This window comes from Pteropus medius, unplaced genomic scaffold (genome assembly GCF_902729225.1).
Source record: "Pteropus medius unplaced genomic scaffold, Ma_sr-lr_union100, whole genome shotgun sequence".
In the NCBI taxonomy this organism is placed as follows: Eukaryota; Metazoa; Chordata; class Mammalia; order Chiroptera; family Pteropodidae; genus Pteropus; species Pteropus medius.
In genome coordinates this window covers 21598003-21612327 of record NW_024351730.1, presented here as the reverse complement: position 1 = coordinate 21612327, position 14325 = coordinate 21598003, and the positions used below count along the sequence as shown (strand labels likewise).

The 14325-nt window shown below is 35.0% G+C and overlaps 1 pseudogene; it reads right to left on the bottom strand.

Moving 5' to 3' along the window:
* Positions 1–543: 543 nt before the first annotated feature.
* LOC120588605 (uncharacterized) lies at positions 544–662 on the bottom strand (annotated as a pseudogene).
* Between the last annotated feature and the right edge of the window lie 13663 nt (positions 663–14325).

Sequence of the window (14325 nt, the reverse complement as noted above, 5' to 3'; positions counted from 1 at the left end):
ATTAGATAAAAAAGAGGTGGTACATATATACAAGGAACTCAGCCATAAAAAATAAAATAAAATTTTACTATTTGCAACATGAATGGACCTAGAGGGTATTATGCTAAGTGAAATAAGTGACAGAGAAAGACAAAAACCATATAACTTCACTTATATGAGGAATCTAAACAAAATAAATGAACGAATAAAACAAAGAGACTCATAGATATAGAGAACAAACCAGTGATTACCAGATGGGAGGGGGGTTGAAGGGCTGGGTGAAAAAGATGAAAAGATGAAGAATAAATTAGAAATAGTCATGGGGATGTAAAATACAGCGTAGGGAATATAGTCAATAATACTGAAATAACTATGTTTACTACCAGGTGGGTCCTTGGCTAATTGGGAGGATCACTTCATAAATTACTATGCTGTATATCTGAAACTTTATTTTTTATTTTTTATTATTTTTTTTATTTTTTTAGGCAAGGCAACCCTTGGTTGACCTCACAGATTGCAAGGACTTTGTCAGCTTACAATTCCTTATTTTTAAAAAATTATTTACACCTACAGCGCCTGGTCTTTCTAGGTGGTTTCTCATTCAAGTACTAACCAGGCCCGATCCTGCTTAGCTTCTGAGATCAGATGGGATCGGGCTTGTTCAGTGTGGCATGACCGTAGACTCAACTGAAACTAATATAAAATAATATTGAATGTCAACTCTAATTGAAAAATAAAAATTCTGCAACTTCTCCCCACCAGGATAGTAAACCAAAAGCAATTATCGTATCCTTGGAGGCATTATAGAGATTGATACCACCATCAAAGACTTCAAAAACACAGAATTGCTGAGTCTTTTTCATCCAAGTTTACTTATTTGTAATATAAAGAAGACAGACAGCTATTATTTTTTTAAAAGATAAGTGCTGGTGAAAATGTGGAGAAACTGGAACATTTGCACACTCTCGGTGGTCATGTAAAATGCTGCAGCAGCTGTGGAAGCAGTATAGAGATTCGTCAAAAAATTAACCATAGAACTACCATATGATCCAGCAATTCTGCTTCTGGGTTTATATCTTAAAGAACCGAAATTAGAATCTTAAAGTGATATCTGCACTCCCATGTTTAGTGCAGTACTTATTTAAATAACTGAAACAGAGAAACAAACCAAGTGTTCGTCAACAGATGAAAAGATAAAAAATGTGGTATATCCATATAATGGAATATTATTCAGCTTTTAAAAAGAAGGAAATCCTGCCATTTTTGACAAGATGCATTGAATAGGGGACATTATGATAAATGAAATAAACCAGTCACAGGACAAATACTGCATGATTCCACTTATATGAAGTATCGACAATAGTCAAACTCATAGAAGCAGTGAGTACAATAGTAGTTGCCAGGAGCTAGGGAGGCGGGGAAATGTAGAGCTGTAGTTTCGTGGGTATAAAGCTTCAGTTATAGTAGATGAATACATTCTAGAGATCATTTATACAGTCATGAGCTGCTTAACTACAGGTGTTATGTAGCTAGTCAGACATGAGCAACAGGGGGAACAAAGGAATAGGGGCCCAGTCCATAGACTGCCCAAAGAACACCCTATTGGTAGAGAATCCCTCTGCACCTCCAGAGACAAAGGACGGGAAGGTCATAGTCTTAACTGGCCTAATCCGGCTACGGACATCTGTGTAGAAAGTACTACCATAATTTGCCTACAATTTAAGCTTCATTATAACTCTATGTTTATGCCTGGAAGGTCATGAATCTAATTATAGCAGCCCGTATTCTGGGTAAGCACATGTGCACTGGACAAAGTTATATAGCAGCCAGGTGTCAATCAAAATGACCTCACTTGCCAATCACCTAGGAATGCCTTTGGAACCACCCACCATGGCCCAAACATAAGGCAGACATTCCCACTACTGGGTCTTCTTCTTTTTGGTGGCCTTTTGTAGCCTTTGTGCCTTTTTGTGGCCCTTTTGGCCCCTTTGTGTTGGTTATTGTGCTGGGACCATAAGCCTCCTTGGGGCATTCTTTGTCTTTCTAAAATATACTTTTAATAAAACTATTAAATCTCAACAATGTGATTCTTCACTGTGTCACTTGTGGAAGAACCAAGGGAAAATGCTAACTATACCCCTGCACCGTTGTCCCTATCCCTTTCTCTCCCCTCTGCGGTTGGGGCAACACCGAACTCTGAACAGCCCCAAAGGTGACACAGGGATATATTCGGAGAAATGCGTCATTGTGTGAACATCATAGTGCAACTTACATAAACCTAGATGGCATATCCTACGACTGTATTTGTATGTGTTGCACTTTTATAGAAATGTTTATACCAGCATTACCACAAACAGGAGAGTAATTGTAGTGTAAGCCCAAACAGTTAACTCATCTTTTCGTAATGCCTGACTTAACTGCCAAGGCATCCACTTCAAAAAGGCGTCCATTACAAAGAGGCATCCCCTTCATAAAAAAGCTGCCTCAAATAAACACATTGCCAGCCACACACTAGATAAAAAACCCCAGGGAGGCTCTTTTGTTCTAGAGATCTTGGTTGATTTCAATAACTGACCATTTGGGCTACATTTTTTTTTTCTTCCAACTCTTTAAATTCCAGTTCTTAGGTTTGAAATTCACAAATAAAGCATGAGGTAGCAAAAACCTAGGCCCCAACCCTTGACCCTAATAAAAGCAGAACCCCAGGCCCCTGTTCACTATTAGGAGAGACTCCTCTCTCCCAGTCTTTCTGTCTCTGTCTCTCTCTCTCCACCCTAGGACCTCACTGTGGACCTCCTGGCTTGCCTTTGTAGGCTCCAGGGCCTGTAAGAAATAAATATTTTTTTAATGCAAGGTTTCCTAATGGTTATTGCTGAAGGACATCTTGCAATCATAAGAATCACAAGGACCCATCTAGTCTAATAGTGATTTAGAAAGGGGAGACTGTTGTTGGAAGCTCACAGGGCCCAGGTGAGCTTCCCTAGGCATTTCTAGCCATTAGACTGAGCCCTGAACCGAACAGTAATACTCGGTGCTAAAATGTTAACATGGCTATGACACACACTATGCAATAGGAGTTTTTCAGCTTCATGAGACAACTGTCATTATACACGGTCTATCAATGACCGAAAAATATTGTTATGCTGCACATGACTGCACAACATAGCACCACAGTTAACATTATAACACTGCTCACTTCAAAATTTGTTGAGGGCAGACTTCATGTTAAGTGTTCTTACTGCAAAACAAAACAAAAACAATGGTGTTACCACTGAGGTGAGGTGAAATCTGGCGTCACCTCAGCGGCGTAGGGGAGGCGGAGGAGAGCGGTGGGATGTAGCAGAGTACCGTGGCGTTGTGTGTTGTTCCTCAGTTCTTCCCCGCCGACAGAGCAAAGAATTACAGGTCAGAGAGATTGAGAAAAAGTAAGATGTAGTGAAAGTACATTTTAGAAGAGCAGAGCTAAGGAAGGCTGAAGCCTTGTGGAATCTAGAAGATAAAGAGATAAGATAGTACACCCCAAAGAAAGGGATGGGCTTCCAGCCAGGAGAGTTGTAACAATGCAGAAATAAGAAGGTCTGTTCATATCTGGGCTGTGATGGGAGGGCCTAGATGATCCCTATGTGAGGTCACCTTGACTGACAGTTGGCTGCTATGTAACTCTTTGCCTACTGTGCACGTGTTTACCCAGAATTCAGTCTGTTATAAATTTATGAACTTCCAGGCACAGTCATGAGATTCTAATGGTATAATATGGTACAATGAGGCTGAAGTTATGGGCAGTACTTTCTGCACATGCATTTGTAGCTGATTTAGCCAGCAGCTTTTATGGCCTTTGTGCTCTAGGATTTGGGCTAATTTATAACCCTAAAAGGGAGGTGTTTCTGGGAGGTCCTTAAGGAAGGTCTTCAAGGGAAGTTTCTGTGGTTACAGAGCTGGGCCTTGGCTCCTGTTGCTCATGCCTAACTACCTAACAATGGGATGGGAAACTTTGGGAGATGCTGGATATATCTGTTACCTTGAGTGTGATAATGGTATCATAAGATTTACATATATCTAAACTCATCCGACTATACTCAATGAAAATATGTGCAATTCTTTATGTAGCAATTACACATAAATCAATAAAGCTGTTTAAAGTAAGTAAAATTTTTTAAAGTGGCAGCAAAAACGTCTTGGAGAATGACAGTCATAAATTAAAATGGGTATTGATTCCATTGACTCTGCTATTCCTGAAGTTCTGCTTTTGTAGGAGAAAATCAACAGAACCCCTGGAACACAATATGCAGCCCTTTGTCTGAAAAAAAAAAAAAAATAGCCTTCTCCTGCAAACTGTCTAAAACACAAGGACTAGTTTCCTTTCACTCTGCAGGGACAGCAGTATATCTTCATTCCTTTACCTCAGGGCTACGTCAAACTATGTCGGTTCTTTTTAGCTCTCTTTCATAATCTCGCTTGCAAGGATCTTGCTCACATTCCTGTTACTAGTCTACCATAATGATAAAATCATATTAACTAGATTCAGGAACCTGCGAACTTGATGAAGTTTCCAGGGGAGTAATGGTCTAAGGCATGAATAGGTATCCCTGCTATAGATAGCCGGTTGCTATATCTTGTATCCTTCAACGATAAAGAGGCACAGCACTTGAGGAGCTTTTGACTACCATAAACAATATTTACTAATGGATTACCGATCTATTTGCTAAATAGCCCTTACAGCTGTTGAATGTAGTAGATCCCAGAGCAAGAGGTTTTCCAGCAGATTCAGGCTGTGGTGTGAACTGCTCTGCCACTTGGGCCTTAAGATTGTAAAGTCCAATGAGCTTAAAAGATTGTGACAGAGAGATAATGAATGGAAATTCTGGCAACCAAAGGGTGAGAAAAATAGAGCCAATCCCACGTGCTTTACAGCAAATCTATATTCTCTTACAAAAATGGAAAATTTCCTTTTCAAAACAGTTTCTAGCTTGCTACTTACTGTGCTTAAGCCGAGACAAATTGCTGAATATATGTATATGTATATACACACATATGAATTTTATATATTAATAAATCAGTAAATATTATTGGACAATGACTTTATCATTATCTACACAATACATTAGCAGTAGGAAGAAGAAATAGAATCTAACAACAATTTTAAGCAAATGCATTAGCTTTGTGACAGCACATATTTAAACTGACTTTAAAACTAACCTATTGCTCTAGAATGCCTGAGGGTGACAACAACAAACAGGAAAAACAGGTTTGAGCATCTGAAGTAACCTGCCTCTGTCCCAGGACCCTAGTGCCTTGGAGTACAGGCAACCAATATTTCATCACATATTGCTGACACCTATTAGTTATCTTAATCTTATCATATACAAGTTCAGCTTTTCTTTCCCAAAATTTCCACACGACATTCTCCCTAATTTAATCTGGCAACTGCATTCTATCCAAAGAATACCTTAGTCAGATTATACCAGCATACCGGCTGTTTATAAGAACTCTCACTGCCATAAAGTAACAAGAAAAATGGAAATATGGTATATTGTGTGACATTATTTGTTCTTGTTGGTCTGTATAGTTTGGAGATTCATACTTACACACAGAACCCTTAACTCCATTATCCTGCATATAACTTAGATATTGTTTTTAAAAATAAGTAGCCTTTCTAAAGGGAAAAAAATGCGCTTTAACATAGAGTTTAACTTCAGTTTTGTGTGCAACGATAACACACTAGATGGCATAGTTGGGAGAAAAAAACTTGTTATATCTTAGATTACTGCAGTACAAATGACTACTGCATTTTAATTGAACATAGTGCTCTTTTAAATCTTTTCTTATGACTTGACTTATGGTCATGAGATTTATCACTAATCTAATGATATCAAATTGTTTCTTCTGCAGCTGGTGTATTCACACTCGGTCAGCCTTTACCAGTACCATTTTTCTTTCTTATACCGTTAACAATTTTTCTCTTCTATGAAAAATGTCTTCTACAGATGGTAGAAGAAAACTCGCCATGGCAAGTGATTTTCCAGCTAAGGAGGTGATAATGTCAGAATAACTTTATATCTATAAAATAATTATTTTCATTGAAAATGGACCAAAAATGTAGAGGACTTTTTCCTCCCAACTGCTTGGTATTCTATTTATATTTAGATAATCCTACCAAGAAATGTTTGACTATAATTTTATTCTAAAGTGAGCTTGGATCTAATTGACCTGAAAGGCTAGATGTTGTCTCTAAGGTAAAATCTGCAATATCCAATAATTGATATTTGGAATTGTTGATATAAACATGAACTTATAATACCTAAGAGAACGTTGCTTGTGGATTGCAGTTTCATAAGGTGAATCTCTTAGTTATCAAATCCTATCATGTCCAAGACTACAACTGCAGATTTTAAAAATTCTCTCACTAAACATTTCCCAACTGTTTAAAATAAACACCAAACATATTCTGCAAATCAGAGACAGTCTGTTTTCTACAGCTTTAGCTAAAAGATCATTTCCTAAGCCCCTTTACCCACTTTTACCAAAATAACCACCCTCAAAATATTCTATTGTGTTATACTTTGGCAAGCTAAATTAAATTGCTGTTCATACTGAATGCATTGGAACACGCATGTTATTCTTTCTCAGGATGCTAAGTTAAAGACATCTCTTTGGGTCTAACATAAGACAACTAAAGAAACAACCCAGCTTTGAAATTAAGTAAGATTCTATTTAATAAATATATTTTGGCTCCTCTTTCCAAATAGTAATTTTAAGAGGACATGTACTAAGTTCAAACAGTTCTATTTTTGAAGCTTTATCCTTGTTTCTCACTTGCATAGGAAACAATCTATGCTGTGCAATAGAGCACTAAAACCAAGGTTAAAGGGTAGGTTTTAAAATTATTTGAACATAATAGATAAGTACTTTCAATTTTAATAAAATGTTCCACAGAGAACAAGGCAGATGACCTAGTATAACTATCCATAATTGTTTACTCAAAGTTTTCCGAGGAATGAGAACTTTCTTCCTTTTCTTTATATTGCTATGACTTCCCTGTATTCCTTTACAAGGTCTTCAAAAGTTGTGAGCAATGGTCGATGGCAGTATTCTAAAGCAGAAAATATATCAAGTTAGAGGGCAAAAAATTTGACGCCTCATCTTGGCTCTCCCTAAGCTATATGACTTAATATTTGTACATTTTAGTTTCGTAATCTATAAACTTAAGGGGGAAAATAAAAATTAATTCTAATATTCTTTCTAGCTCTAAAACTTCACAATAACGCCAATAAAACTCATGTTTACAGGTTGCTAGTGGAAAAATATTAGAAAAAGAGATTATGGAAGACATTAATTTTTTCACATTTTGGCTTCATTACGAAAGTATTGTAATAAAAGTCTCAGTATTCATATCTCTTGGCACCGAACATTTCATTTAAAACACAACTTGCTAACACAAGAGCCAACCCTCTTGTAGTTATAAATATAAAAATTTTTCTTTGATATATTTTTAAGAAACATGTTTATTTCTCCATTATGTACTTCTTTCATTCACTCACACAAAAATCTACAGTTTTGCTCATAGACATAAATATAATGCCAAAACCTAATAATAGTAATGTAAGTATGAATAGATCATCAATCTCATTTATATAGATTCAGAGAATACAGAGGTGGAATTTTTTTTTTAATTATCAAATAGAACACAGCAATATACTGACTCTGCTAGACACTTCTAACAAGTATGCTTCTAGATAAACCCCAGATTAAATAAGACATTAAAAAAGGATCAAAAATTATTTATTCTAGGAATGCAAGTATGATTAAATGTTAGAAAATCTATCAACATAATCTATTACAGTGACAAATTTTAAAAAATTATATGATTATATTAATAGATTAAAATTTCTTTGGCATTACTAATAAAAATACATACACAAAAAAGGACGAAAAACAAATGTTAAAAATGACTATTTGCCCCAAACCAAACTCAAACTATTCTAAACTAAATGTTCTAAGACTCATTTTAACCAAAAATCTGATAGTCCTGCCTGATAGCATTATTATTGTTGGTCATTGTTCAATTTTGTCTCAGGAATCATAATGAGTGTAAATTAAAAAAATAGTGTATATTTGGTAGAAATGTTGAAGAGACAAAATCATCTTCTTGTTGCTGACAGTATGATTTTATTATAAGAAAATCAATAATCTCTAGTAAATAGCTATTATAATTAATTGCAGAAATTGGTTAACTGGTAACTCAAAAGAGGTTACATTAAAAAAAAAAAAAACTTGGTGTTCTTAATATTAGCAGTAAGCACCCGGAAATTAAAGTGAGGAAAAAAAGAGTCAATTTTAGAGCAGTGACTAAAATATAGAGTATGCAAAGATTAAAAGGAAAAATATAATATAAAAAGTAAATGACAAGAAATTAAATTACATTAAAAGATTTTAAAAGTTCTAAAAATTGGATAATATACCATATTTTTGGATGAGAAATTTTAATCATTTAAAGATCAAGTCTACCCAAATTAATATATAAACTTAATAAAAGTGCATTTAAAACATTGGTAGCATATAGCTCATTTGCTGAAAATATTAGCAAAACAGATGACAGGATTTATTTTGGAATATGAGTTCAGAGGGAAAAATAAATGCCCATGAACAGTCAAAAAAAAAAAAAACCATTAGGAATAAGAATATTTAGGATACATGTTTTTTTAAATATCAGAAAAAAATATTCTATGGCAAACATAATCAAAGCAATTTGGAATTGCCATAGAAATGGAAAAATAGAGCAGTGAAACACAATGAAGAATATTAAAATAGATTGCATTATATATCAAATTTTAATATATGACAAAGGTATTATTTCAATTTGGTGGGGAAGAATAAAATGTTTAATAATCCATTTGGAAAAAATTGGAAGTTGGCCCACTATCTTAACAGCATATTGAGTTTTTGAGCAAAATTTTAAAATTCACTTGAATTAAGTACAAATATTCAAAACTTAAAAGTAAGAAACTTTCATTAAAGTCTAGAAGACCACATGCATCATCTAGGAGTAGGGAAAACCATATTAAGCAGCTCTGAAATCTTAAAACCTAAATAATAAAAATTAAATATATTAACTATGAAAATATTTTGAATGTGCCTAGTAAAAGTTATTCTGAACAAAGATAGTACTTAAAATAGAAAATATTTATTATATGAGTTAATATTGAAAATATCAAAGAACACATTTTCACAAAGAACCCAGCAGAAAAATGAGAAAAGATATTGATAAATAAGAGACCATCAAAATAACTGAAAAGAATGAAATGATTCAACTTCATAAATTAAATGATTAAATTAATATAGAAATTAAATAGTTATAACATTTATATCCATGGCGACATGAGTAGAGTAATTTCATAATTTTCTGGTAAAAATGTGAATATTTATAACACTTTAGAAGCAACATGGCAATACATACATTAAAATTTGAAAATATTTTACTCCTGAACTTAAAAGAATTTATAAGCTATTTTTATTACAGCCTTGTTTTGTGGTAAAACTGAATAAAATAAAAACCTCGGGAAGCAAACTAAATGTTTATTAAGTAAGGATTGGTTGAATTTATTGTTTCTTATTAATATCACAAGATATTATATAGATTATTTAAAATTCTAGTTTTATCTATATTAGTTGACATGAAGGACTTTACACAAGGTATTGACTAAGAAAAAAAGATGTATATTTTTCAAAAATTTTCAAAAATGGTGACGAAAAGATTGATGTGCCTGTGTGTATACACAAGCATGTTTGCATCTGTATATATGTGGATAGTTACAAAAACATAAGAAAATCTATAATAGAATTCAGTTGCTTAATGGGTTACCTGTGATATAGAAGCAGAGGAGAAAAAGGAATGGGCAGAGGCAATTAGGAAAGGAAACTGAATAATAAAAAATTCAAAGCAACTTGGGCATTATAACTTGGGCATTTATGTAAAATTACGTATGCATATATTTTTAAATAAAATATTTTGAAAGATGAATAATTCTCATGTCAGTGAAAATAGAATGGGTGGATTTAATTTAACCAAAATGTAAAGGTTGTGCCATTTTATATTTTAGTCTTTCCTAGTACTCAGACTCAGATTATTCTTAAAAATCAACATACATAGATAAGGAATCTAAATGTATATTAAAATAGCGCAGTCAATGGTAAATAGCTTTTTCTAATTTTTTTCTCCCACATGAAAGGGAAAAATATATACAGATTGGTCTTTTAGCTAAGATAGGAATGGTGTAAAGGAGAGAAAAAAACAGCAGAAAGGAAAAAGCCTAATGCTGAAGTGTTAGCAACTTGACAAGACCTGCAAAAAGAGGCAGGAGAAGCTGATAAAGAAATGAAAATAAAATTTTCACTGAGCAAATATTTGTTGAGTATCTACTACAGGCCAGGCTGTAGTAGATACTCAACAGGTCAGTCCACTAGTAAAAATGAAATCATAGAGTTGTCACATGGAGCTTCAATTTTCCTTCTGGAGAGTAAGATCAAAAACAAACATACAGATGGAGGTAGTTAGTGTCAAATGGCACAAGGGCTCAGGCACAAAGCAGAAAACTGACGAGTGGCGTGGGGAGGCACACCAGACCTGAGACTGAAAGGACGAAAAGAATCCCTCCTTGTGCAGCTCTGAGAAGCTAGCTTCCCAGGCGGCGAGATCAGCAAGTGCAAAAGCTGTAAGTAGGTATGTTCTGGACTGGAGGGACCAGATGAAGACAAGATGGGTGAGAGCTAAGGATGAAGTCAAAGAGAATGAAATGGGTAAGGCTTTGCGTACTACAGAGCCTTCAAGCCCTACTTCTGTAGGAAAAAATGAATAGAAGTTACTATAACCTGAATAATCAAAATATAAAGAAAAACATGCTCAGGATAAGGGTATTTGGGCAAGCTAGGGTGGGTCTTCAGTGAGCCTCTAGCACTGCTAGTTTGGGAAGAAGCATAAAATGCACTGCAGGTCAGAAATCATTTGTGGTAGTTTTTCCAGCTGAAATAAATGGGGACTAAGGGAAACTCCTCAAAGAGTTGAGATTCTAGACAAAACTTTCAAGCTTGAAGTAGCACTGTGATATAAAAGATATTAATGCATACCCACGAACAAAGAAACTTTGCAAAACTGTTGAGTGTGGGGAATTCCACAGAGAAGACCAGGAGATTGTGAGTAAGGGCCAAGGGATATGCAAAGCTATAAACTCTGCTGAGAGAACGCCTACATGAATGTGATACACTGCTAACAGAAAGAATTGGAAGCTGTGTTCCTCGAGAGAGCTCACATTTACTTTAGTACTGATGTGCCAAGAATGCAGGGACAGGAGGTAAAATGGAAAGGAAAATTTAGAAACATTAAATAGGTACTTTTTCATAGATCCCCTATAAAGTAAGGAAGTCTAGAGAAATCCTAGGTAATATAGGTGACACCTCTTTAAATGTCTACATTTTGCAAGGAGACAAGGGTTTTTGATATGACACTCTCTGAAAGAGGGAATAGTTTATATAAGTGACCTGATCCCTGCCAGCCGCCACCCATGCATGCCCCATGACCCTTATGAGAATCATAAGGTCATGAGTAAACTCTTTATTTGAAATTTTTCTTTACTAAGTTTAATAATTACAGATGATAAACTCTAATATAGACAACTATTTGATTTAACTGGTGTTCTGGTGAGGCTGAATTCAAGAAATGTTTGTCTGCTTATGTTTATCTAAATAGCCCCTTTCCCAGACAAAATTTATTTATTTTTCTATAACTGCAAAAGAGCAATGTGAGTTGAGACCAATATTTTTCACTATGAGAAATCATGAAGATTACTTTCTCTCAGAATCATGAAAATATATATACCCAGACCAGACTCCAGATCACTGGTCTGCAGTGTTGCGACTCAGGTGTGGAGACTTGGAAAAGGTTCACAAGTGACTGATGCTTCCTACTTCTTTATCAGAACCTTTGTCAAGATTGTAATATTTAGTTCTTCCTAAGTATGCAGCTTTTGCTTGAAAAGTCTTGGCATATACAGAAATCAGTACTTAAACTGCTATTTAAGCATGTAGACATGAGTTCATTATCCTGATTCCTCAGCCTAGTAAATATGTTTACTTTGGATAAATTCTTTCCAAGCCTCAGTTTCCTTATCAACAAAACAGGGATTGTGGTTGTATTCAATTTCTAAAATCATGACAATTGAACGAAATAATGCATATAAAGTTATAGCTCACTAAAGGTTAGCTATTACTATCTCATTTGGCTTTGGGAAATTGTTGTTTTCTAAATTGTGTGGGAATGCAACCAGCACTGTAATAGTCTAATGTGTTTGGTAGGCCCTCAGTTGTTTTGAAAATATCCGTCAACTGACCTTTCTGTGAGGAACTAGAAAAAGGTGCATCAGTCCTAGGAAAAGATGCTTTAGTCTACAACGGCCACAATGGAACCCAGACTCCATGCAAGCATTTAAATGAAATGAAACCCTTTCCACAGCCCGAGAAGAAAATAAAGTAAGAAATATACTTTGGTAATATTTGGAAATATTAAATATTCAGTGGCAACAGCTAAGGGAGAACCAATTTCTTGGATTTCAGTGATTATTTTGTTTGTGGTATTTTCTTGCTTTTCTTTAAATTACTGGTATGGTGTGATTTGAGTTGTGCCACTGGTCTCCTTGTGTGATGTAATGAGTTGTGCTGCTGATCTCCTTGGCTGTAAGAGAGAGTCAAATCTAGTTAGACAAGGTTAATGGAAGAGGGCATGCCCTTTCAGTCTTGTGTGGCATTGAGATAAATTTAATTTTGGTGCTGTCCTGACTCATTTTGACTTTTTTTTGTGGGGAGGGAGGGGTTAAAGTGATATCAAAAAGGAATTCTTAACGTACTTGAGGCTCCGATCATCCCATCTCCTGGTCCTGTTGGATGCTATAAGAGCTATAGTGGTAATGTCCTCCTGAACAAGCAAGAAGGGCTTCTCGGTACTTTGCTCATCTCCTCCCATGCCAGAGCCAGAAGAACCTTAGATTTGTCAGAAATAGGTACCCTAGAAAACATCACTGTGCATCTCTTAAGTGCCAGATGCTGCACCCAGCAGTCACATAGACCATTGTTCATGTGTTCTAATAGCCCATTTACACAGGAGACACTGATGTCATAGAATCTTCAGGGCCTTGCCTAGGGTCGCTGCTCTCAAGCGGCAAAATAAGTATATATCTAAGCTCTCTCTCCCCCTGGATCCTCTGCCCTTTTACCATAGAAACAGGGACACCAGAGTAGTGAAATGATTTTAGAAAGCGTATTCTAACTCATCCTTTTATGTTTGAGAAATCTTAGATTCCCAGAAGTTAATTGTTTTGCCTCAGGCAAGAACCAGTTAGAAGCCTGACTAAGAAGAGAATCTGATCTATTCACTTTTAGAAGTCTTGTTTCTCAAAATTCCACAAGGCACCTGAAGGACTGAGCCTCATTCAAAAGAGTTGTCTCTTGCAGTGACTGATGTAACTCATTGCTGGGGGAGTATATTGACGTCCGCTTTAGGTTCTATAGTGAGAGACTCTCTGAACCCTTAATGTTCAGTTTCAAGGCAATTGCAAAATTCATTTAAGAGCCAGCTTATGCTACAGAGCTAGAAATTAAAACTAAAATGGAAAGAAAAGAAAATCCAGCTATCAATATCTGGCTAATGGCAAGCAGAAAATTCATGTGGTTAAGAGAACAATTTGGTAAGATTATTAAAAAATACATAGATATATTTTAAAATGAGAAGTTATATTTATCTCACTTTCTTTTAATATGTATGAAGGTTGTGAAATATTCACCTCAAATCAATTCCCTCTCTTCACAATAGAGAGGGTAGTATTTTACAAAGTGATTATTTTTAAATATATGAAGCTTTGAGGAATAAAATTCTCCTTGAGCGTCCCTATTACAACTGGAAATCCATTTTCGTGCAATACAGTGAAAACATTCATGAATATATATTAGAGGTATTTGCATGGAATTTTCATAAAAACCATATACACAAAAGCCAACAACAATAAATGAACTAATTTTCCAGGAGCAAATCACTCACTGGGTAATAGTGAACTTATAACTACATTTTCTACAGCCTTCGACATCTATAAAAAAAAAAAAAAAATCATTGATGAACAGAGTAATTAACAAGAGCTATGAGGTAAAAGAATTATAAAAATAAAAATTTCTTACATATACCTTAAATAGTTTGTAATGTATTCACTAAATGCTCAAGAATAAAAATGCCAGATAAAATAGATACATGATAGATGAAGAAAAATATAACGACAAAAAAACCAGACTGAGAAATTCAAACTCCTGAAG